This window comes from Prinia subflava, chromosome 3, assembly GCF_021018805.1.
Source record: "Prinia subflava isolate CZ2003 ecotype Zambia chromosome 3, Cam_Psub_1.2, whole genome shotgun sequence".
Classification (NCBI taxonomy): Eukaryota; Metazoa; Chordata; class Aves; order Passeriformes; family Cisticolidae; genus Prinia; species Prinia subflava.
Window position 1 is genome coordinate 13,359,882 of NC_086249.1, and position 24,438 is coordinate 13,384,319.

The following is a 24,438-nucleotide window of genomic DNA, read 5'->3' on the forward strand; positions in this document are numbered from 1 at the left end:
TAAATATATATTTCCTCTACTGAGTTGCTATTAAAAATCCTGACCACCCAACAAACAGCTATTCATGTTAATCTCAGCCTGTGCTATCATTTATGAAAGAAATCATAATCATGTCATTCTCTAGCTGGATTTTATAACTTGTTTGCAAGATTTTGAGATAAAAAAGAGGGAAATAGTTATGAGAAAACTAAACAACAATAGCAATAGAAATATTATTTTGCTGTACTTCAGCCCAAAAATTCTGTAACAGCATGACCACATTTACTTTTTTATGACTGAAACTGTTTTCAGTGAGGTCCATACCTTGCACTGCTCCAAGGAAAGGAGAATTGGATTATAAAGATGCACTTGGAATTCAGGGTGCTCACCTTCTTGGAAGTAAGGAATTTATTATTTATTATTATTATTTATTTAATATTCCATTAAATAAAGGGAAGAATGCCTGATAGCATAGCTAATCACATATTATATGCAACCCAGATAGATTTGATATAGAGATGTACACCTTGTGAACACTACTTTCCCATTCATTATCCAGTCCATTTTGGCTTTCTAGTTTCATCATGAGTCAGGGAGTCGTTTATTGCCATTTCTGGAAGAGCACACTGAGTGATATTCCCTGCCTAAAGCAGGGAGCAAATGCCCAAGACACTTTGTGTATACAAAGCAATGAGAATTTCCAGGAGTAAATCGTGGTTCAAACAATCTATGGCTCATTTTAGCCTTTGCATTAAGGTTAGAAGAGCTGAGTTCAATTATTAGAATTTTAAGAAACAGAAAGCTAGTCAACTAATAAAATGACATGGGTAAAAGTCCCTCTAAATTCAGAATTCTCCACAGCTGATAGTATAATTTTCATTATGCAAATAAAAAATTATAATAGTGAGGCTCAAAGGACACAGTCTTTCTCCCCAGTTGTTTTTGCCACAAAAAATTCACCAAAATAAGAGAAGTTTCATGGTATGTAAAATTATTGAAAGGGCTTTTCTATCAGTATTCACCATTGGAAAACTATAAAATATTTCCTTTTTTGAATGCTTGCCACAGAGCAGAAAGTGGAACAAATAGTTTAGAAGCAACAAGCTTGTAGGAATTTACATGAGCTCCTGGATTGTATAAGTTATAACAAGTTCTAGCAAAGTGAAACCTGAGGGAATCTCCTCAGAGGAAAAAAAAATAAAGTAAAAAAACCCAAAACAAAGCAAACAAACAAACAAAAAAAAAAAAAACACCAGAGAAAAAAAACAACTTTATTTATATAACAGGTATGGTCTTCTCAGTTTATATAAATGCAGAAGTCTTGAGCTTAGATGCACTACTCTTAAAACTTGTTTATAAGACCTTTCAGACTCAACAAGGACCACGATCCATTCACAGCTACTGTTATCCTGTTCTTACATACAGAACTGACTGCACAGGAACAGACCAGGCATAAACTCTCCACCAATTCCACACCTCAAAGCTGGAAGCAGTTTCCAGCCTCTCTTCTCCCTCTTCTTTCCACCATGTGGAAAGGCAAACAGTAAATGCATAAATTATTTTTTGTTGGGCTCCCTGCAACAAATCTTTTTAAATGCTAGAGTACTGAAGCTCTTTGCTGTCTCGTGTCATGCACACCAAATTAGCAAATTTCCTTTCTTAAAAGCTGTTATCATAGCCATATTTTGACCTTGGAATTGAAACGAATAAAATACTCATTAAAAAATGAGCTTCCTACATGGGTCATTCATTTTTACTGTAATCTTGCTGTAATATTGGAGCTGAAAAAGTTGCCTGACTTCAGATTACCAGTGCTGTTAATGCCCTGCTTCTTGTAAACAATTATAAAACTTAATATTATTAATGAAATAATATACTTCATGTAGATTTATATTGGCATTGTAGTTCCATTAGGAACTACAAAAAAAAGTCCTTTCAAAAAATAGTGCTTTCTAGAAAAACCAGCAAACAAAAAGCCTAAAACATGAAAACCTGTTTTTAAGTCAGACTGCTATCAAACTGCTTAAGGATAGCTCCTATAATAAGTTCCCATTTAAATCCATGCTGACATTTTTAAAATTGAATGCCACAAACTCACCTACAAAAATTAATGTGTTATTCATTAACCTAGGTATCAACAAGCAATAATTTTAGGAAAAAAAAAACTTAGGAGCCTCAGTAGAACTTTTGTCACTATCAGAGCTCTCTGCAATCCTAATGATAGAGGGGAAAAAAACTTGAAAGACATTCTGTCTAACCATGAAGCAATTTGATGTAATATAGAAGTGCTTGGGTACAACTGAAGAACAATTCCATTCATCCTGCTAATAGAAACAGACTAGATTCTCATCCACATCTGTGGTAAGGACATGAAATAGATGAAAAAATCTTAGAGAAGGTCATAGTCATGAACAGAGAGTAAAGCAAACCTCTGTCTTCTGAGGGCTGAGGCTTTCTGTAATAATGAAAAACTGGCAGCTGGACTGGTGCTACGAGAGACAGAAGGTTTTGTGGGGATGGCAGATAAAAGTGGGGAACAAAGGCATGAAAGCAAAAGTTTGCTGAATACTGATTTAAAAGAAACTGATCACTTTCACTGTTACCTCAAGACTCTCTACCTGCAACACATCCAGTATTTACTGAAGCAAGAATATTTACTACAAGAGCCATTAATTCACAAACTCTCTTAAAAAAATGAAAAAAGGATCCAATGTTCAGCTGTTCAGGTGTGCTGGAAAGTATTTATCCCTTCCGCATATGAAATAAGAGGAGTGTCTAGAGCTGTCTAGATAATTTTTTTCAGTGTTTTCAGAAAACTCCAACTCTAATTTTGTGGTGGCTGAGTCCTATTGGAAAAATGTGCAGTACTGCACTGGTCAATAAAAAAAATTGGTTACAAAACAGAATCTAAACTAACACAGGAAAGATAGAGAGCGAGCTTTGAATTCTATCAATATAAATCAATTTATATATCAATAGATGCTAGACTGAGAGGGGAAAAAATAAAGGAAGTTTATTTATTTATGGGCAAGGACAAAGCGAAATAATACAGAATTGGGTTCTAGAAAGGACAGAAGTAAATAGAACATAATTATTTTGTTGATAGCAAGCTGAAGAGGTTTTATTTACACTAAGTAAGCAACATGCAGGAGGAGGTGATAAAGAAGAAATGGAAGTCCTTGGTGAGAAAGAAAAAAAGTTGTGAAAAGAAAGAAGCCGCATGGTCTTTTCTCCTCTCATTTCTTAAGGACATTTTGTACTATCAGTTTACATCTTCTGCTGCATATTTTTCTTTCAAATACAAAGCCCTGAATTAAAGAAGAATGATATTTCAACACTTAAATTATTCATAATCAAGGTGAAGAGAGGATAACTACAATAGGCGTGGGTGATATTTTGGTTGAGAGATGATAAAAAGAACTTAGAACAAACAGCCCTAATTCAGCAAATCTGGTAGGCACATATTTATTAAATTCTTTCAGAGTCCAAGAGAACTCTTCCGTATTTATTTATGATTGTTGCATAATTTGTGTATGCTTGTACGTACTTCAGGAAGTTCAGAATGAAGTTTGAATTCTTAAATGATGTAGACACTTGAAAAACCCTCTGGTGAGTTTGACACTTCTAGATTTACAAGGATGTCTATAAAAATTACAGAAATGGGAAAAATCTTAGAAGCACAGATATGAAGAAATGAAGGGAGCTACATTCTGCCTGTGCCACATAGACAGAAGTCCCAACTTTGTTTTTTTTTATAACATATAACTAACCAATATTTAAATAATTATAACACCATCTCCAATCCATGACTTTCCTTGAGCCTTTAGAACCCTGCTAGAGCAATGTTACACAATTTGTCCTTTATCTGATAGTTGGAAAAAAAAAAAAAGATTGCAGGATCTCAAAGTAAGGGAAGGGAAAACAAAGGACAATAAGGAAACAGCAAGATAAGTCATTTGAAAAAACAGCCACATTAAGTATTTGTGGCTATTATATATATTATATATTTTTTTTATAGATATATATCTGTATGATACTTTAGGAGAAAATCCACACCTACACACTGGATTCCAAAAACCTGTATTTGCAGCCAGGCCTAGAATATTATATAACAAATGCTCTTAAAAATGACAACAAAATCCAACAAATAGCACAGAAGATTGATGACATGCCAAAATTGCCAATAGACTTTCTATTTTAAATAATGCATAGGATGTGCTGCCTTGTCTGATAACTGTTAAGGTACGACAACTTGATTACTTTTTAATAATATTTATTCTTACTTTTTGTTTTGCTTTGAAGAACTGTGATCTGCAATAGCAAAACATACCTCTCACAGAGGTTGAGCTGGTTACAATGGACTTTTCAAGATGCAGGTAGAACAGGGAGAGCCTATAAACTGATACAGCCCATTTACAAGGGGGACTGGCTACTGAAATGGGTGTCAAAACGGAGTCATCAGGAAAGGAAGCATCAGCTGCTGTCAGGAAACCACCAATCCTCAGCCAGACTTCCTTAAACATGCCAGGTCAACGTTTAGGGCTAGTAAAAGGTCTGATCAGAAAAAAGGGCATTCACTATTAACTCGGTTTTCAATAAGTAAAGGACTTGCAGAGCTCAGTAACACATAAAGGTTTATGAAAATTAGGATTGGGACATGGCAGACAGATTGAATTTCATGTACAGAACACATGTTGTATTCTTATTGTATATCATCTCCAAAATTGGACACTGGGGGCATGACTACCATGCATAAATAACAACTTTTTTCCCCCTTCCCATTTATAAATATGTAAATACTTCTGCCTCAAAAGAAACTGAATAGTAAATATTAAGTAGACAAACAGAAAGAAAAATTATTAAGGAGGTTTGGACTATAAATGTCTCCTTAATAATCCACCTTCTCAGAGGGAGTTTCCTTAAAAGTCAACAAAAAATCATGAGGAGTCTGTGCCAAGCCCCACCTTTTCAAAACTGACATTTTTCAAATTCTTTATGGAGTTATGAATGAAAAATAAACACTGAAAATTAGAAATCAAAATTTTGCTGAAAGCAGCATAGTCAGACTTCCAATAAAGGCCTACAGCTACGTGGTATTGAGGCTCTGATTTGACAACACTTTACATGACTAACATATACAACTGTGAGAAATTGCAAAGTGTTTATTTGTAGCCAAAAATCCTCCCTTTTCTGTTAATGTTGTGGACATATGCAGGATGTGCAGTAACATTATCACAACAGGAATTTTTTTCTTCTTGCAAAAAGCAGTAACTGAAATAGATTTTCAAAAGTCAAACTGTAGACAAACATCTTCTATAATAAATAATCATATATTGTCTGAGATCTACAGTTAACTAGATTTACAACACTTGGTACAAAATGTGAACTTCTACAAGCAAAAATATTTTGATAAATGGAGTGTTTAAATGTAAATTAATTTTGTTCAAAATGCACAGTCTGTTCCCCTGCTTAGTTTCAGAACTGCACTGAAGAAACAATAACCTTGAACACAAAACCTGAGCATCAGAGATGGCCTTCATGTGCCTGTTATCCTTTCCTGACATTACAAACAAACACATAAAGTATTTGCATTTCTTTGTCTTGCCATGCTTCTCAAGAGTAAATGTACACTCAAGCAAAAAATTAAATGCAGAAAAAATCCATTGGAAACACTGCTGAAAGAAGCCAAGCTGAAGAGATTAGACACTTTGCTTCAGGAGGGCTCTGCCTTTGCATTTTCAAACTGGCCTAACTTTAGGCTTTCTAGAGCACTGTTGACAGGGTTACCTGAAAGTGATACCTTGAAGGAAAAACAGTGCCACAATATCCACGAGGAGTATGAATTCCTTTTTGAAAAATATTAAATATCATAGACATGAGCAGCTTGTGGTTCAGTTTCCACACTTCAAGGTCATTTAATTAATTGGTAGGAATAGGTGGTGAACATTTGAGTTTTAGAAGAGGAAGGTAAAGATAACATTCTTTTCCTGACACCAGAGTTCTGCTTTCTCCCCATCAGATTTTTTGTAAAGCACCTCAGCTGCTTTTACCCAAGCGCTGAGTTTGATCAAGCATTTGACACAACTTAAGCAAATGGTGTTATGGGTGACAGAGAGCTGAACTGGTTTTCCTCCTCTGAAGGAACAAGGGTGTGTCTCAATTGATAGCAGGATATCTCTTGGCATTTCTAAAATAAACACACAAAAAAAATGCTGGTAGTCACATGAGTGCTATTTACTGTCAAACTACAGTAATTGACTGAAACATCCACACAGAAGATACTCCAAAAATGCAAATGAGTAAGTGTATCTACATTTATATATTTATATAAATAATGAATAGGTGAATATATTTCAAAGACAATACATTTCACTGCTAATCAAACTATTTTCACTTCCCACAAATATGTGTTCTACAAGGCTTTTGGTGCTTTTATTCTCATGGTTATTGTTGGTCTTTTGGACATCAAAACAACAATTCCCCACAGCTCCAAACATAAAGATAGATTAATTATACTAATCACTGTTACAAAATGGGCACAGGCTAAACTAACAAATATCTTTACTTTTAAGTTCTTTCTCCCACAAAGACATAACCTCTGGGTATTCCAGGGGAAAAGCTAAACACTTTGTGTGTTTGATAGCCAGGCAGTCCCTTTTCTATTGTACTGAAGTATAAAGAAATTCACACTGCTGGGAGGCAAATGGCTGTAGAGGCACTACATCTTTTCCTTCTTAGAACCTTTCTTCGTAAATGTTTTATGCATGTAGTTTTTGTCAATGGTGTTGGTCTGCTGGAGGAGATCCATTTCATCTATGGAAGCAAAGTTTCAATCACAGCAGTACTGTCTCCCCTGAGCTGTTATTATCCATCAATCCAGGTGGTGTGAAGAATTAGTTTTATGTCCAAAATTTGTTCAGTGGTTTTGCCTGATGCTGTCATCTCTGGTCCTGTACAGTGCCCCTTGTGATGTTGAAAAATTTAAGTCCTGGCACTGCCTAGAACTAAGTCTACTTTGTTTCCAAATATGAACAATAAATGTTCAAAAGGCATCTGAACATGGAACTTGGATACATGGGTTGGACTTGAAGATCTGAGAGGTCTTTTCCAACTTTAAAGACTGTGTGATTCCAATAAGCTTTTTTTTTTATTTCTAATAGTTGTTACTTACAATTTTGTGATCAATCAAATGTGAAGCAACTGCTGTACTGACCACCTTATACAGACTTTACCTATGCTCACCCAGCTTCAAAACACAACCTTTCCATGGAATTTGGCCAGCATATAAACAGAAAATTGTCTGCACGACACTTGGCATCCCAGTATTTCACCAGTTTGTCTGCCATTAATTTTACCAAACTCAACCATATGGACTGAAACTGATTGTGCCAGTGACAGCTTCAGACCGTGGATTTTTATAAAACATAATTCAAACCAGTTTGGCAGTTCCTCAAAAGAAGAAACCAAGTCCTTCTGCATGTGTTAAATAATTCACTGTCTGCTCATTTTCCCCATAAATTCAGTGGGAAGTGTTTCCATGCTGGAGAAATAGACTGTACAGTTTAAAGCACTAGAATGGAAGACTGTGGTTTGCACTTCATCCATCCACTTAAATATTTTACCAGAACAAGAGAGAGTTTCTGAAGCATCTCTCCCTATCACCCATGTACTGTGCCTCGTGTCACTCTGTGGAGAGGCCTAGGAGTAAAAAAACTGGACTCCTATTCAGACAAAAAGACTTGAAGATTTCTTCCAGGAATACATCAGATACACTCCAAATGTTAACAGTCCCTCAGTCTACAATCCTGACCATAGCTGGTTTGAAGTAAGACTCCTGAAATGTAAATGGAATTGTCATTAAGTGCAGCTCCCCAGCAAATCTGCCATCCTGCTCTGTGCAACTCGGGATCAAGTATTTGTTTTTAGCATTCACAGAGCTTTTTCCAAGTTATCAGCATGAGCTGGCTAAGATCACAATCTGGAGGACACTGGAGCTAGTAATAGACTTGCAGAGAAGAAATTAAATGTCATGATGGGTCTTGTTCCCCTTAAAGCTTCAGCAAGCTAAAATACATAACTTCCCAAGGAAAGGAGGGAGGTACCCTTATTCATGTTCCCCATGAGGTGACAATGATGCTCAAAAAGTAAGAAAGAAACATTTTAACTTTAGTCAGGCCCACCACAGAGGAAAAAAAAAAAAAAAAACAAAAGGAGAAACCATTCTTGGCATCCCACAGAAATTTTGCTGTTTCTCCAAAAAGCTACTCATTTCTGAAAAAAGGCAGAATGCAACCAGTCATGAGGCAAGGGAACAGTTATTATTGCCCAAATTGTAAAGCTTTCTTTGCTTTGTTTTCATTTGAACAGGATGTTTTAACCAAAATCCTATGTACATAATGATGGCTGTGTAAGCACCACAGACTAAAACAGAGAATTAACAAAAAAATAAAATTTAGCCAAGATTGTCCAGCCAGTTCCATAAGTGAACTGAAGATTTTGCAGAGGGAAGGGAATCCTGGAAGAGGGAGATTACCACTGAAAAACTGTGTCAAAAAAACATATGAACCAGAAAAGCAAATTTTAATTGTGTAGGCAATCTCAGTTTTGGCTCACAATATTTCATAAGAATTTCAAATAGACACTTCTTTTAATAGTTCTGTCCTGACTATGGTAAACCCCTTGATCACTCCACTCTGCATGATTGCTTTTCCTTTACTTGAACTGCTAAGGAATACCCTTCTTAGATGGAGTTTTTGTTACACCTTCTTTTAAAGAGTGCTTAAAATATTTTCAGATATTTTGTAATAATGTTTTTTTAACTTGCTCTGGTACAGATCTTTACAATATTCAACTTTTCTCAGTACAGAGTCTCTATTGAGACCAGCTGAACCTGTTATCCCCCACTTACTTTTACTAAAGTTTTTTTCTCTACTTCTGCATCACACTAAAAATCAATGATTTCTATAAATGCTCAGCTTAGATTTGCAATATCAGCAAGTAGTCTGCTTTTTTCATCTTTTTTTTTTTTTAACACTTGAGTGAAGGATAGTGTATGTTTACACATTTCTTAATTTGTGTTAGATTTTCTGCTCCTCCTGTCTCTCATATCATCTTGTTCCCTGAGAGAGGGAGAATAAAGGAGTAAATTAAAACCCTTCAGAAGGGTAAAATACATCCATGCCAGGAATCATTCACATTTTCACATCTGTCAGAAAAGTTGACAGGACTTTTAACACATTTGCTCATTACGAATAGAAAAAAACAGTTTTATCACTCAAAAATAAGAAAAGAAGGGGGGAAAACCCCCATATAAGCTGTTTTCTGGCAGGCTTTGACAACTACAAAGAGATAAAAAACTTAAAAAGTGAGAAGAGTATTTAGCAACAAAAATAAACATATCAGTTAGAGAAAATGTCACATAAAATTTGAAATTTAGAAAAAAGTGAAAAGGCAAGTTATTACTGAAACTGAAAAGCAAAAGGTAAAAAAGAAAAGTAGAAAGTAATTTGTAATCCTTTCCAGAAACAATTACAGAAATCATCATTGAAACAAACCTATTGAAGTACTACAGACAAAAACAGACCTACCTCTGATTGGAAGGAAAAGATCATCTTTTATTTTATCATGTTCACATTCTAAGGCATTATCATCAAATTAATTATAACAGTTCTGAACACCAACCAGTTTAAAATCAAGAAGCATTCGAGTCCTTCACGTTTTCAAGGCCTCTACATTTTTGTGTCAGTGCCTATCCAAAAGAACAGCTGCAAGTTGTCACCTCTGAGCTTCTCCTAAATTGCAGCATTTAGTTCACTGAAACAATTAGCATCAGGACAAAGGGAACCTCACAGCCCAAAGATAAAAAATGCCTCGTGTCATCTTCCTTCCTGTCCCACTGCTTTTTTGTTCCTCTTGGTACTTTCACAAAAGACTGTCATGGACTTTTTTTAAACACTTGATACATTTGAGGCTAAAGTTTATTTGTGTAAAGCTAAAGCACATATTTATATGCACTTATATATATTTATATGCATTGTATATATATATATATATAATACAAAATATGTATATTATGCATAATTTCATCAAGCATATAATTTGAAAAACCTGGTGGCTTTTGAAAAACAAGCTAAGCACATGAGCCTTTGTGACATCTTAAGACATTCAAGATGTTTTCTCACAACAGAGTTTTGGGAGCTCTTTTGGTCTAATATTACCCATGAGGGAAGGTTTATATGGTCACCTTGGGCTTCTTAAAAGATCATTTAATATTTACTAAAAAGAACCCTCAAAGCTTGTAGTTGCAATATTTTACTCTTTTCCCAGGTTAACATAAAAAGTAGAAATTTCAAAATAGGAACAAATTTCAAGCAGTTATGCTAAACTTACCTTTGTTATGTTATCCAAACACAATTTTTATCACATTGGGAAAAACAGATAGAAGATTATCAACCTTAGGATCCCTAAACAGTTATTCAGAGCTGGAAGTGTAAAACATGTCATTGGTTTGGTTATTGTGTTTGGAGGGGTTTTTTTTTCAGGGCTGAAACAGGCCTCTAGTTTTGCACACTGCAGGAAAATTGAAAACATAAGGTTCATGCAAAAACTTATTCCTTCCTTTCTTCTACATCTATTCTCCCCTTTTAAGAATGTCCCTAATAAAGTTTTTGATTTTCCTTTTATCTTTGATTTCTTAGTTTATTTGTACTGTACTTGTAGAACTGCTTGTGCTATCACCTTGGCTTCTCTTATGATTGAAATACTTCCACAATAACCAAAAGTGCCTGTTTTAAACCACCTCTGAAGAAAATATCAATATTATCCATTCTTTGATCAATGATACCAATTAAATCCCAAGCACAAAAGGCATAAGGGAAATAATTTCTTCAGTGGGAGATGCTAAAGTCCTGAAGGCGTTATTCCTGCTGCTGATGTTATTGGGGTGCAGAGGAAAGGAAATGAGAAATAGCTGCTCCTGTAGGCATTACAGCACGACTAATTGCTCCTCAACACTTCATTTGCAGCTTATATCCCAAACCATCATTCTCAGAACAGCTGTTTTTATCGTGGGTTTGATCTATTTAACAATAAAGTATTGTCTAAGATATTAGACAATGTCATTTTTACCATGTTCCTGTTGCACCTAGTTCCAGTTGGCCTAATTTTATTTACATTTAGTAGTCAGGCAGGCTTATTCTCCCCTCTGTAATCTTTTCTTTGAGAAACATAATGAATTGCAGCTCTTTCAAACCTTTTCAAAAGACTTTGACATTTCTTTTGCAGCATTTGACCCCGAAGTAGTGAATACTTTTCATCTCTTCTGACAAAAACAGACTTTTGCATGTTGCAAAGATGGGTATAACAAAGTGATGTTTGGTTGTTTGATTTAATCCTATTTTTCTAATTAGCACCACAAAGGGGAAGACAGTCCTTTCTCTCAGCCTAAAGAGTCAAAAAGCAACAATATGTCAAAGCTACAGTGGAAAAGTGAGAAGGTAGGTGACATCTAATTAAAGCCAAATTCAATCACAGCGCAGGTCTCTAACAAACCCTTTCATCAGTAAAATGAAGCTGAGTGAAGCACACATTTAAATGGTGCTAACGGTGACCGTGGCAAACATGTAGAGAGCTTTTCATAAGTAGCAAGGCACAGGTGACTACTGGAGAGTTTATGAGATAGTCTGCCACAGTTGTGGGGCACATGAGAAGTCACAGGAGAGTGTCTGTCCAGAGGATAGCAGGGAAGTGATGGCAAACAATATTCCTTACCAGCTGGGGCCCAAAAGTGATTTCTCAGAACTGGAAAGCAAGTTTATAGAAAGAGGAGAAAGAGTCCTAAAGAATCTCAAAAGTAGAATCAAAACACAGTATCTGGCATGTTAGACAGGGAGATGCAGTGAAAGAGATGTAAAAGTTCTCACGACTAATCCAATCCAAATGACAAAGTAGGAAAGAGATCCATGCTGTGGAAGTCAGGAGGAATGTGAGAGAGGCAAAAGCGCCTCAAAAAGAATACAGTTACTAAGATAATTTACATTGCTATAGTGGATGCTTGTGTTACTGTGGAAACAGTTGTTGGATGCATTGAAAATTCACTTCTGTGAGTGTAGGTAAACTGAGGGTTTGAAGCCAGTGGCAGGAAACAAGCAACCCTGCTTTTCTGTGTGTGGCTGTGCTCCTCTCTGATAGCAGACACAGCCTCCACGCGCTCGTGCTTTCACAGCAGCACATCCAGCTCCCAGGGCTGGTGCACTGCAGAGTTCTCCTTTGTTACTCAGATCTCTTCCCTCTCCTCAGCTTTCTGCCTTTTTGGGTGGCACAGACAAACCCATCCTTAGGATCATGCAGCCATCGGTTTCCATTGGCTGCTATTTTTCACTTCTACTCTAAAAAAGGCATTAGCTTTTTTTTTTTTTTTTTTTTTTTTTTTTTTTTTTTTTTTTTTTTTTTTGTCCCTGCTGGGTGGGTTTGGTCAATGTTTATGCATGAGTTTGTACATAGCCACTTATGCTGAGCTAAAAAAGTTAACTCGACGCTTGTCACTCCCTAATTGAAGCTCAGCAAGTATTGCTGGAATTGGAATATCTGAAAACAGAATACATCTGAAATAAATACATGCCTGTATAAAAAAGGACAACCAATGGATGCAGGAGGGCAATTGCTCAGTTGCTCCATTAACTTACTCAAAAATTCTTTTCTTTTTTTTCTGTGAAAATGTTGAAAATTTCTAACACTTTTTCTTAAATCTTGAGGTGATGGAGAGGTGTATTTCCCACTCTGAAATAACCAAGAACTATAAAATATTTACTGGCCAGGTGGAAAATCTTTCTTCAGTCCATTTCTTGACTCACTGGGAGCAAAATCGATGTTTAACCTTCATAAAAATGCTAGCACTAAATTTACCCCCCTCCACCCCCAAAAAAAGTGTTGCCTTAAAGATACCAACCCAAAATGATGAATTTGGAGAGAAGAAAGTTTTCAGAACCATGTTACACAACTCTAATAATCACCTGATGTGTATTAAGTTGAGGTTCAGTTCCAGTTTTGAATTAGAATGAAGAAATTGTCTCTTTTTTGCCAAATCTTTTAACAGTGCATGCTAATTACCCTTTGGAATTAGTTCAGATCAATGATATTCACCTACTAAGGTGAACAGGGCACAAAGAATCCAGGTAGCTATGCTCTAGAAACCTCTTAGCCTGGGCAGTGTAATGTCCACCTGAACTTTCAAGGACTAAGTCGTTATCCCAAACTGGCTCAGTTCTGCAAAACCTCTGTGTCTGCTTCTCTACCAGTATGAGCAGAAACTCCATCTTGAATGTGAGAAACCACCACTACTCCCATTTGATCTGTATCAATATTTTTCCACAAAATCATCTTTGCATTCATTCATTAACATTTTCCCATTAAAAGAAAGAAAAAACATTGTGAAGAAAAAAAAAATCATCTTTTCTTTATGTAAAATATATAAAAAGGCTGAGAATAAATGAAGTATGGTTGTAAGGTAGATCTGACTTTTGAAACAAGGTTATTTTTGTCCTATTTGTTTTACATAAAACCCACAATACTTTTGATGCACAGTACCAAACTGTGTTTCATATGCTGGAGAAATCACTCGAGCTGTAAGGAGCAGCTAATTTGCAGCTGCTATCTCTGTTACCAAGACCACTAACTCCTGCCTGTATCCAAAGGGACATCATGCTCCACCATCCTCATGGGTTCAATTTCATATTTGCCAAAAAAAAAAAAAAAAAAAAAAAAAAAAAAAAAAAAAAAAGCAGAGCTCCAGCAGGATGTGTTTTCCTGCTGTCCCCACCCACAATGGGTAAGCCAGCAGTTGTTCCCAGAGCCTGCCCCAAAACTCAGTCCCTGCTCCAAGAGCAACACTTGATCTCGCCACCCCCATCCCGGTGCTCCTTACCCAGCCTTTCTCTGCTCTCTGTCATTTTATTTCTGAATCTTTCAATCATTTTTTTGAAAATAAAGATGTTTCAAGGAAAGACCCTAAAAGTGTATTCCCAGATGACAGACTTGTCATAACCTCGCCTTTAACACACGCTATAAGAAGAGATTTAAGTGAGCGAACATTCAGGAAACAAGTGGAAAAACATCCAGAGATCCCACTGGTATTCAGGATGAAGGGAAAGAGTTGGAAACAAGTGTCACACACTGTTCTGGCCATGTTTTGCAGCAAACACGACAGCTGCCATGGTGTTCTGTGAGAGCCGTGCCCTTGTCGTGCTATGTTCTGCATGCTCTGACTGCAACTCCAGGATTCCATCCCTCAGGGGAAGCTCATGCAGGAAATGCAATATTGTTGAGTCTCGTGATGTCTGAGTGAGACAGCAGTCTGTCTCAGCTGGGCATCTGATTCCCCAGGCTCAGATATTTCTGAGATGCTCTCTTTGCCTCTCTTGCAGGGAGAAAAGAGCATGAGCTTGTGCTGCCATGCAGATTAAAGCCCAAAACACTTAAATTCCTCTGTGGAACACATCAAACCAGTTGGGGGCCTTGATAAGTTAAATGCAGCAACTAGGAAAACGTGCATTTCATGCAAGGGGCGAAATTGCAGCTTACTTGGAAGGCAGAAAGGGATGTGGAGCTGTGTAGGGGGTGTTGGTTTAAAGAACTGCGCAGGGCTGACTCCTTCAGGGCAACCTGGGGGAGGTTGAGGATAGCATAAAGCAAGTCAGGGGGCTGTACTCTCCAGGATTACACCCTCTGGGAAAAGGAATGGAGCAGGATATAAAGGAAACTTACATTTTTCTTGTTTCCATTTCCTCTCTTTTGCCTCCTGTTTCCTGGAAGTGCGGCTTCGCAGTGCCACTTTTGTATCGTGGTTGGGGTCATGCAATAATATTTCCTGAAAGAGAAATGTCCTTTTTGAAATTGCAGGGATTTTGGTAGTCTGTGTTTCAATGATAAAACACACAGCAAATTATTTTCAGTCTTTTCATCCAACATATATCTGTCCTGCAAACAAAAATCCCAGGGTGGATTTCATGAATTTGGAACAAAAAGTTGAGTTCTTCCTATGGATTCATTAATTTATTTTCAACTTCTTTTTTAAAATATAAATCTTCCAGCAAAGATTGACTTTTATATCAGATACTCAGCCATTTTTCAGAGTTTAACAATCCACACCAAAAGTCAGGAATTGAGATTTGACTGTCAGACTAAAAAACTGTGTGACTGGAAGAGAACATTTCATAGGCAAAATTTTGGTTTTATCTTGAGGGATAGTTATATCATGAATTTATGACTAGGACACACTAGGAAACTTCAGAAATCTTATTCTGTGTTCAAGTTGTTAAAAAAAAAAAAAGTAGGAATCTATCCCCTTGACAGCAGCCAACTCATCACAGTTTTCTTCGTGGTAATATTTCTCCTGCCCTGTTATTGTCACAGACACGGTTTCTCTCACTTGAAATGAGAAATAGAAACCATTCCCTGTTTAGAAATAGAAACCAACCTGTTACATCTGCAGCTCCCTTGGCCAGCTGGAGAAGCAGGGTGCTGGTTTAGCAGCTCCCACACCAGGAACCCTTCCCACATTTTGTACTGGCTGGATGAAATTTTAAGGAACAGGCATTAGAAACGTGCAATGTCATCACAGGCTGAGGTGGTTTGGTGACTGTACATTTTTGGTTTAACATTTGAGTAAGGATATTTACAGCATAGGAAATAAAGCCCTGAAGGACTCTAAGCACTAACCACAAAAATTATTTCACACAAGAATGCCTGCTGTAGCAGGAATGCCTACTGCTAAGGCTGGCCTGAATGATGGTGCTTCAAACACTTGAGGTTTTTCTGAAGCTGAAGCCTCACGGACCAAGAAAGTATGAAATAACAATTTATTCTTTTTTTGTATGTCTTCCATTGCTAACATATCAGTTCAACAACCTTCTTCACTATGCATGAAGTCAAATATTTCTCCACACATTTTGGCATCATCATAGTCTATTTTATTGCTGTCAGATTTGTGCTGTGCCACAATAAAATCAATAAGTGCAACAATAAAATAATGCATCACCACCTGTGTGTTCAAAACAATTTTATAGTGGATTTACTGCCTAGATCCTGAGTTGAGGAATTTTGCTGGAATATACCACCACAATTCAGGTGTATTATGACTATACATGACAATTACAGGCTACATTGTACCTTAATTACATACTATATCTGATATATTACAAAGGAATTATAAACTATATAGGTAGATATATACTTCAGTCTTTATTATTTATATAAAAATAGAAAGGGTTTTTTTTTTTTTCATATCTCCAAGATTGAAGAAATTACTCTATTCATGACCAAAGTTTTGCCTGTATGCTCAACAAACAGACCTCGTCCATGAGGAAAAACTTATACACTTGACCAAGCAGGTAAAATATTTTATATTAAGTTTAATCTCAATAACCTTAGACTTATGATCAATATATTAATTAAAATTACCTAAATATTATTTTCTCTTATGTGTACCCTCCAAAGATTTCTAGAAATTACCTTAATGAAGAAACCTACTATATAAAGTTATTACCAATTTGTTTGTGAGTTTGCCAAGTGTTTGCAGTCAATTTTCTATCTGAGATGGCTACTCAGGATAAAATAGTCTTATCTTTTGAGGGGGTTATTTGATTAACTGGAATCATTGAGCTAATTACAGTAATTTTGGGGGCATTCTTTCTTTTTTCCTGAATGAGTTCCTTACTTTAAAGGGAAATTAACTCCCTTTGGGCATTAAACCATATTTGTTTTGATGTAAATGTGTTTATAAAGGAAATAAAAGACATTTTCTAGTCTGCATGGTGCTATAACAATATTTTGTATGTTTTGTTTTGAAATACATGTAAAACTAAAAATCACATTAATTTTTATGAATATTTTACATTAATGAAAATGTAAATGTTATATGGTATAAATAATAGCATGCCATACTAAAAGCTATTTATGAAAAGAGAAAAAGATGCACCACTTAGAATATCTTTTGCAAAACTATTTTTTTATTATTATTATTTTTATTTGGTAGTTCTATTTCAAGTAAAACTAGTTGTTCAAATTCGAGCAGATTTTAATATGGATAATTCAGAGAAATATGAAATTCAGGGAATATGCTAACAAAAGCTATAAACATTACTGTAAAATTCGGGTGTTTTAATCCCATATTTCAACTAAAAAAATATTTTAAAACAATTGTATGAATCATATTTCAGGGAATGTCTTATATAAAGGCACTGTAAAGCATCCACTTATTTAACATTAAATGATAGTTTTATCTTTGGAAGATATTTAGATTATTGCAAACATGGTCTTTCTTATTGGTAAAAAAAATGCAACTTCTTAAATATTCAAAGCATAAACCTCTCAAGTGGTACACTTAGAAACATTTTGTATGTAAATTCAGATAACTGGTAATAACATCTTAATATTGGTGCTATGCAAACAATAAAATTCTTTATATTCCAGTTTGTAGGACAGTGGCTGCGTTACAACTGGTTATGAGTCTAAAGAAGCCATTTGAGTACAAAGCATTTATCTTAATTATGAAGTTAATTAGGTATTTAGAAATGTGTAAGAAGCTTAGTGCAAAAGCAAAAAGAACAGAAGACAATGATCTAAAAATTATTAAGGAAAAGAAGGGCTCCCTGAATGACTCTGCAATTTGTAACTTGTTTTATAACAAGTTCAAAAAGTCTTTTTTTTCAGATCAGGTAAACTTTTCAAATTAATAAACTTTTCTTGACAATACTGAAAAGTTTCCTCATTAAATGTGCCTACCAAGGTTATAAAACAAACTGTAAATATTAGAGAAGGCCCTGCAGTTCCATCCCTGAAAAAGAGAAAGAATACTGATGGTTTGCCTATTCATGAGCTGATCCGTCTAATGCCATACCTCACACTCTCATTTTATTGCATTTTCCAATTCCTTTTTTTAAAGTAGCTTTCTCCTTCTAAACCTAATCTGAAGCAATTTCTTAGTGACTTTTTGGAAACATGCATTAAATAAATGATTCTGGTTTTATTTATTTCATGTTACTTGGTCTAAAATGGTCATTTTTGTTGAGTTTGGTAAGGGGAGGGGAGCATTACAGGTTCTCGACTAAAGCACTGCCATTTTATGCAAAACACAATGTCCTTCCCACCTAATAACCCTAACATTGTACACAAGAGGAGAGTCTCAAAGGCTCAATTGCAATAATCTCCAAATCTGATCCAAACTTTTATTAAGAATCTTACCAAAGTTACACAACAACAAATTAGAAATATTGCAGAAAAGCACCACTTGCATAAATCATCACACAAGGTCAATATTCACAAAATTAAAATGCCGTTAATGTTAAGCATTAGCTCTGAAGAAATAAGTTTCAAATTTCATTTCTCACCAGTAAAAAAAATCACCTGGACTAGAGCACCCATAAGTGAAAAAAAAAATTACTAAAGCATAGCTAAAGAAAAAGAATGTCTTTTATTCTTATAGTATAATGAATTCAATAGAAAATTTAAATCCTGTTGTGATTAGAAATTTAAGATGATAATTGTGCCTTACACAACAGTGTCAAATTACAAACCTTCAGTTAGGTTATGCTGGCAAGGGGGCATTAATTAATTTCCATAGACCAAGAGAAACAGTTTAACTTAATTACATTTCAAGGCTATTTTCTATTCCATAATTGTTTGTTGCAAGAATACACCTTTAATGACTTCTTTTAATTAACTGGTCTAAATTCTTTATTTGGTTACATGGACTTGATAGGATGGCTCACTAGGCCACCTATACATTTTCTAGGCTATTCATTATGAATTGAAGAGAATTCTCCAACCATTAAGCAGAGCTCTCCAGCCCGTGAAGAACTTGCACTAAATTGTCTGAGGCATAAGAAGACAGGATACATTGATTTCAGAGAGAAATTTTCTTTAAATTTAATTTACTTACAAAGGAGTTACTTGACTCAATGCATTCTTGCCTCTAAAGATGATATATCTACAATGATAAACAAACACACAGGTGAAGAAAGGAGCATTTATTGTATGTGTTCCTTGTTGCTCTCCTTTTTCCTGCATTTATTTTAAGTGATTGCAGCTATTCTGCTTGTCTTCAATTAGATTGTTCTCTAAGACAACAAACATTAATCTAATGTGAATAAAATACTGAGAGCCATCCTCTGTGTGAGTAAAGGACACCTCTGTTGAACTTTGCCCTGTGTATTTCCTGAATTTTTAGGACCTTGCATATTAGTAATGTCAGAGCAAATCCTTCAGGAAAACCTGGCCTGTAATGGATTTGATCATGTATCTATAACCTCTTTGCAAGTTACTCTTCAGTGTTCTTGTTTTTTTTCCTGATGCAGCACAAATCATAAATACACCAATATTTTGTTCAGTTTCCAAAGAGGAATCTTTAAAACAGCTCCAGGGGATTTCATATTGATTGCATGAAGCAGAACAAGTGTTGGAAAAGAGCAGCTCTAAACATCCTTCAAGGAAGAGCTCAATGAGCTCTTTCTAAATTGAAGAAGAGTCGGATCCACACACCCTTAGAAGCAGGGTTATATTGTGCTCCTCTCCCATAGCTCACACAGGAGGCAGTTTTTCAGAGGGACTTTATTTTTTGGTAGTAAAATCTTTTCACCATACCTTCTGTAACTTTTTCCTGGTGAGAATTCATAAAATCTCCTGTTCTCACCAAGCTTGGTGTTGTGCTGGTGAACAGGATTCGTGTTTCTGAGCACAGTTTACTTTCAATACCCCCTTAAAGTGCATAGTGGGAATTTTACTTTACTTGTTGTATCATGTCCCAGTATAGCTAATGCTATAACAAGGCTCAAGGACTTGGTCTTTTGAAAAGAATAAGGTCTTCAGCTCCTTCATTAGCGTAAAAGAGCAAGGTTTGCTGATTCCAATATGGTAAAATTAACTTTGTAAATGTCATTTGCACTGGGTCTGGGTCATCCCCTTCCTGTGGCACTTATCCAAAATATTTCTCCTATCTGTTTCAATACCCAACTTTTCTTTGTGTTAAATTTCTATAGAGGTCAGACTGTACTCATTATACTGCAAAGTATATATTACGAAAAAAAAAAACCCCAAACCCACAGAAGAAGCATTAAAAAAAACCAAAAAACAAACAAACAAAAAAAAACACCCAAAAAACCACAACCCAACAACAACAACAGCCAACCAACCAACCAACCCCCAAACAAAAACCAACCAAACAAAAAACCCCCTCAACAATCCAAACAAAAAACAAGTCCACATATGTACAACCCAGTTCCCAATGCTGGCTTGCCACTCAGTAGAAAAATACCAGGATTTACGGATAGTGATACTAAAAATTTATTGAAAAACAAGTTTAATTTCCTGTCTTTCAAAGGTCACTAAATTTAGTGTTTACGTCATGCAAAAATCACCTGTGCAAAAACAAATGAACTCTAAAATTCAAATCCCCTTGTATTAACTAATGCTTGTGCTTACTATACGTAATTGTGCATATTTTTTCTCTAGGATCATTCATATGCAAGAGAAAAAAAAAATTAAATTAAATTAAAATAAAAAAATCAAGAATTTTTCTCATAGCTTTTTCCTTAGTACTTACATGTATCTGGTGTGGTGGGCAAGTCCTTAAAAAGTAACAGAATTCATTTTTCACATTTTAAAAGTTGTCTCCATGCCTGAAATGCCATATCCCAAGATTTTTGCCTGAATTCGGAACAAGTAAAGGAGAGAACACAGACATTTATTATAACTACTGTGGGACAAGCTGAAAATATGTGACAACAAAGGGTGAGGATCATACCTTTAAATTCTCTCCTACTGCATTGTAACTCAGCACCAACATGAGAAATTCACTACATGTGAAAACTAGAATGACTCTCAAAACAATTTCATTCTTTTAATATTAAAGTAAAGTTTATCATCGTAGGAGGTATTCTATGTCACTTTAAAGCTCCAACTGACAAGCATTAAAAAGAAGCAAGTAAGAGCTGAAAGGAAGCAGGAGATGACAAAATATTTTTACAAAGCACTGTTTAAAGATTTGCAAGTTCGAAAGAAAAACAAAATTGGTGCTGAAAATGGGTAAGAGTAAATGCACATAAGGTAAATTAAAAAATAAAACTTAAGGTAAATAAATAAAATCCAGTTAGTTTTGTGGTGAAGACCCTAAAAAACCCCAACAGTAAATAAATTATGTTGGAAAAATGTAAAGAGGGAAACAAGTCATCTTCAGGAAGCACTTGTGAGAAAAAAAAAAAAAAAGGTTATATATGGAAATAAATGGAAATATAACAAAAAATGAGAAAAATTCAGCATTACTTTTAAAGTAACAGATGTTAAACTGCCTTTTTTTTTTTTAAAGAGCATGTTGAATTGGTAACACAATCTAGAGAAAAAATCATCTTTTTTGCAGTCATTTATGATTTTATGCCAGTTTTCATCTCAATCATCCCTGTGAAGAAATCTTTCGCCCTCTGCTAACAAAGAAGTGCTCCCAAATTTCTGATAATCTATCCCAAAGTCATCTTGATTTTTGAAGTAGAGAAAATGGAAACTACTCAGCATCCTGTCTATATGCCAAGAGTGCACGATAGAATTATAACCCTCTTATTTTCCATGCTATTTTTTTAAAACATTTTGACATTTATACATTTGTTTTATGTGATAGCATCACTATACACCAAGGAAAAGTTTTCACTGAAGTAAATGCAATCATTTGCTTATCTGTTTGTTGTTTGTGGTTTGTTTTTTTTTTTTTCCACTCAGTGTCCCTAAGCTATTTTTCTAATATAGTATAATATAATTCTAATAATTGTATGAATAGATGAAATGATTCCTGTGGTTGGGTATTTTCATACTTGTATCAAAATCCAATTGACAATTATTTTTAGTTAACATTTGTTATGTTTGAGATTCTTCCAATAGTGCACAAAATTTCTTCTGATTTCACTTATCTAAAATTTTATCACATTTTCTAGTCCTTATATTATAGATCTTTTAAAGCATATTAGATGACATCAGATTTTAAATATTTGGCTATTCTCCATCATTGTGCCATATTAAAAAAAAAAAACAACAGACAAAAAAAACCAAAACAAAAAACAAACAAACAAAAAAACCCACACCCCAAAAAACCAAACAAAAAAAACGCCCACAAAACCCACCAAAACCCACTTTTTTATTACTTCCATTTTTTGCAATACTTCACATACTTAGTTTCTTTGGCCTCAAACATCAGTTAACTTTTATTTTAAAATACAGGCCCAATTTCACACCTACATAATTTATCACCTATTAATGCCACAGTGATATATTCGCTATACAGAAAATTAAAGCAGCCTTTGAAGGATAAGATTTTTTCCATGATGGACTTTTTTGGAGGATTTTGCCAGAGTCTCTCATCCATGCAGATTACTATTAATACCTTTGAATATACCAATTAACTTTTTTGTTGATATAATCACAACACTTTGGTATGTTGAGGGTACCTCTTCACCTTTAGATAGAAATACTGATTCATTCCTATAAAATTGTCCTGGAACAAATTAAACCAACTTTCTTTTTTCTAATAAGCAATTCTATACCTTGATTAGGGCTAAATAGCCTGAAATTACCCAAGCATGGTAATTAATTAGAAATATTGATTATATAGCAAATTTATTTAGATATGAGGTAAGCCTTTTATTCCGATATAAAATTTTGAGAAGCCTCTTGGAAAAGTTGATTGAAACATCACGTCTTGCATAGCCAAGACTTATCTGTGTGAGCTTTGTGCCATGTGTAACACACACACACCAGGGGGGAACCAGGAGTTTTCATGGTGTGGAATAAGAGCTTTTTATGGAGCTTCTCCATTTGTGTTTACATAAGGCAAGCATTTTGACTCCTCTTATGGTTTGGTCCAGCTATTCCAAAAACACCTTGCTCCTTTGGATACAGTCAGAAAGGTAATTCCTGACCCACACCAAGGACACCTGGCTTGCCATCTTCACAAACAGCTGCCACTGCAAGAACGAATGTGTGTCATCCAAAAATCTATAGCAAGATATTTGGGGGAAAAAAAAAAAGAAAAAGAAAAGAAAAAAAAAAAAAAAAAAGAAAAATCAAACACACAAAATATTTTCTCGTGGCTTACTGTCTTGGCAGCAGGCTCTGAAGCCTCATGTTCTCACAGCACAGGAAGGGGCACAATTGCACAGCCAAGGGTGAGGAGTGAGGAGCAGGATCCCTCCTTCCAGCAGCTGCTAGCCACCATTTTAGCTGGTGAAATCCAACAGCACCATAAATTAATTCCAATAATGAATCATTTTGCCTTTCAGATTGATTTTCTATTGCTTCCATCTGGAAAACCTTTTATTTTATGCAAAACAGGTGTTGAATGCTACCAAATGTAATCATAATGTTACACTCATCATGAAATGGAATAAGCACCTATACAAGGTGCAAGGAAGTAGAGATTTAAATTAATTTAGATTAAATGTATGTGAACAGAATCTATTCTAATTCACGTTTGCAGCTCATCTTTACAAAACACCACCAAACTCTTTCAAGTGAGCCAAAGTTTGTTTTTTTTCTCACTCATGTGAAAAGCTCTTTTAAAATAAAGATCTCCTTTAGAAGTGTGAGCAGTTCTTAAATATTTACTGCAATATACTTTCATATTTAGGAGCCCAGGGTTTTTCTGCTGTTATCTGACCCTTGATAGTGGCTACTGCTTTGGTACTGCCTTGCTGCAATTATTGTGGATGACAACCATGTAAGGATTGTTCAGAAAACATTGTGCTGTCCACTGCTTTGCTGCCTTGGAAGAAAAAGGGACATACATTACTTTCTTGCTGAAATTAAAAACTATTGCACTAACTTTTTCATTAGCATTGGGACCTCGTTTGTTGTAGAATTTTTTTGCTTCATATTTCCTCCAACAGTTATATTCCATACCAGAGAAAGGAAATAAATATGAGCCAAAAAAAAAAAAAAAAAAAAAAAAAAAAAAAAAAAAGAATTGAGGGATTAAAGGTTTGCAAGGAATAGCTCAATGTTTGTGTTAAAAAATAGTTAAAGTTTAATTTTATTTTGTTAGTTTTCTGTTGACATTTTCTGGTAAAATGGTCATTTTGTTCTAAAACAATTTTTCTCCATTCACTGAGCTGACAACTGACTGCTGCAGCTTATACAAGTGGGCAAGTCCTACACTTATAGCCAAAGAACTTTAGGTTCTTGCTTTGATGACACCAAAATTAAGTTATGACATACTGGTGATCCTATGACTCTCTAATAGATTCTTCCAAATAAATTATTTGAATATACTTGGCTATGTTCCTGTTTGGTTTATTTCCTTTACTTGATTTAGATATATTTGTAAACTCACATAGCACAAATATGTCCTTCAATATAATGTGAAAAAGAAATAGTAAAATTTATATGCAAGAATGTTCTTCTCTAAATCATAACATAAGCTCCATATCT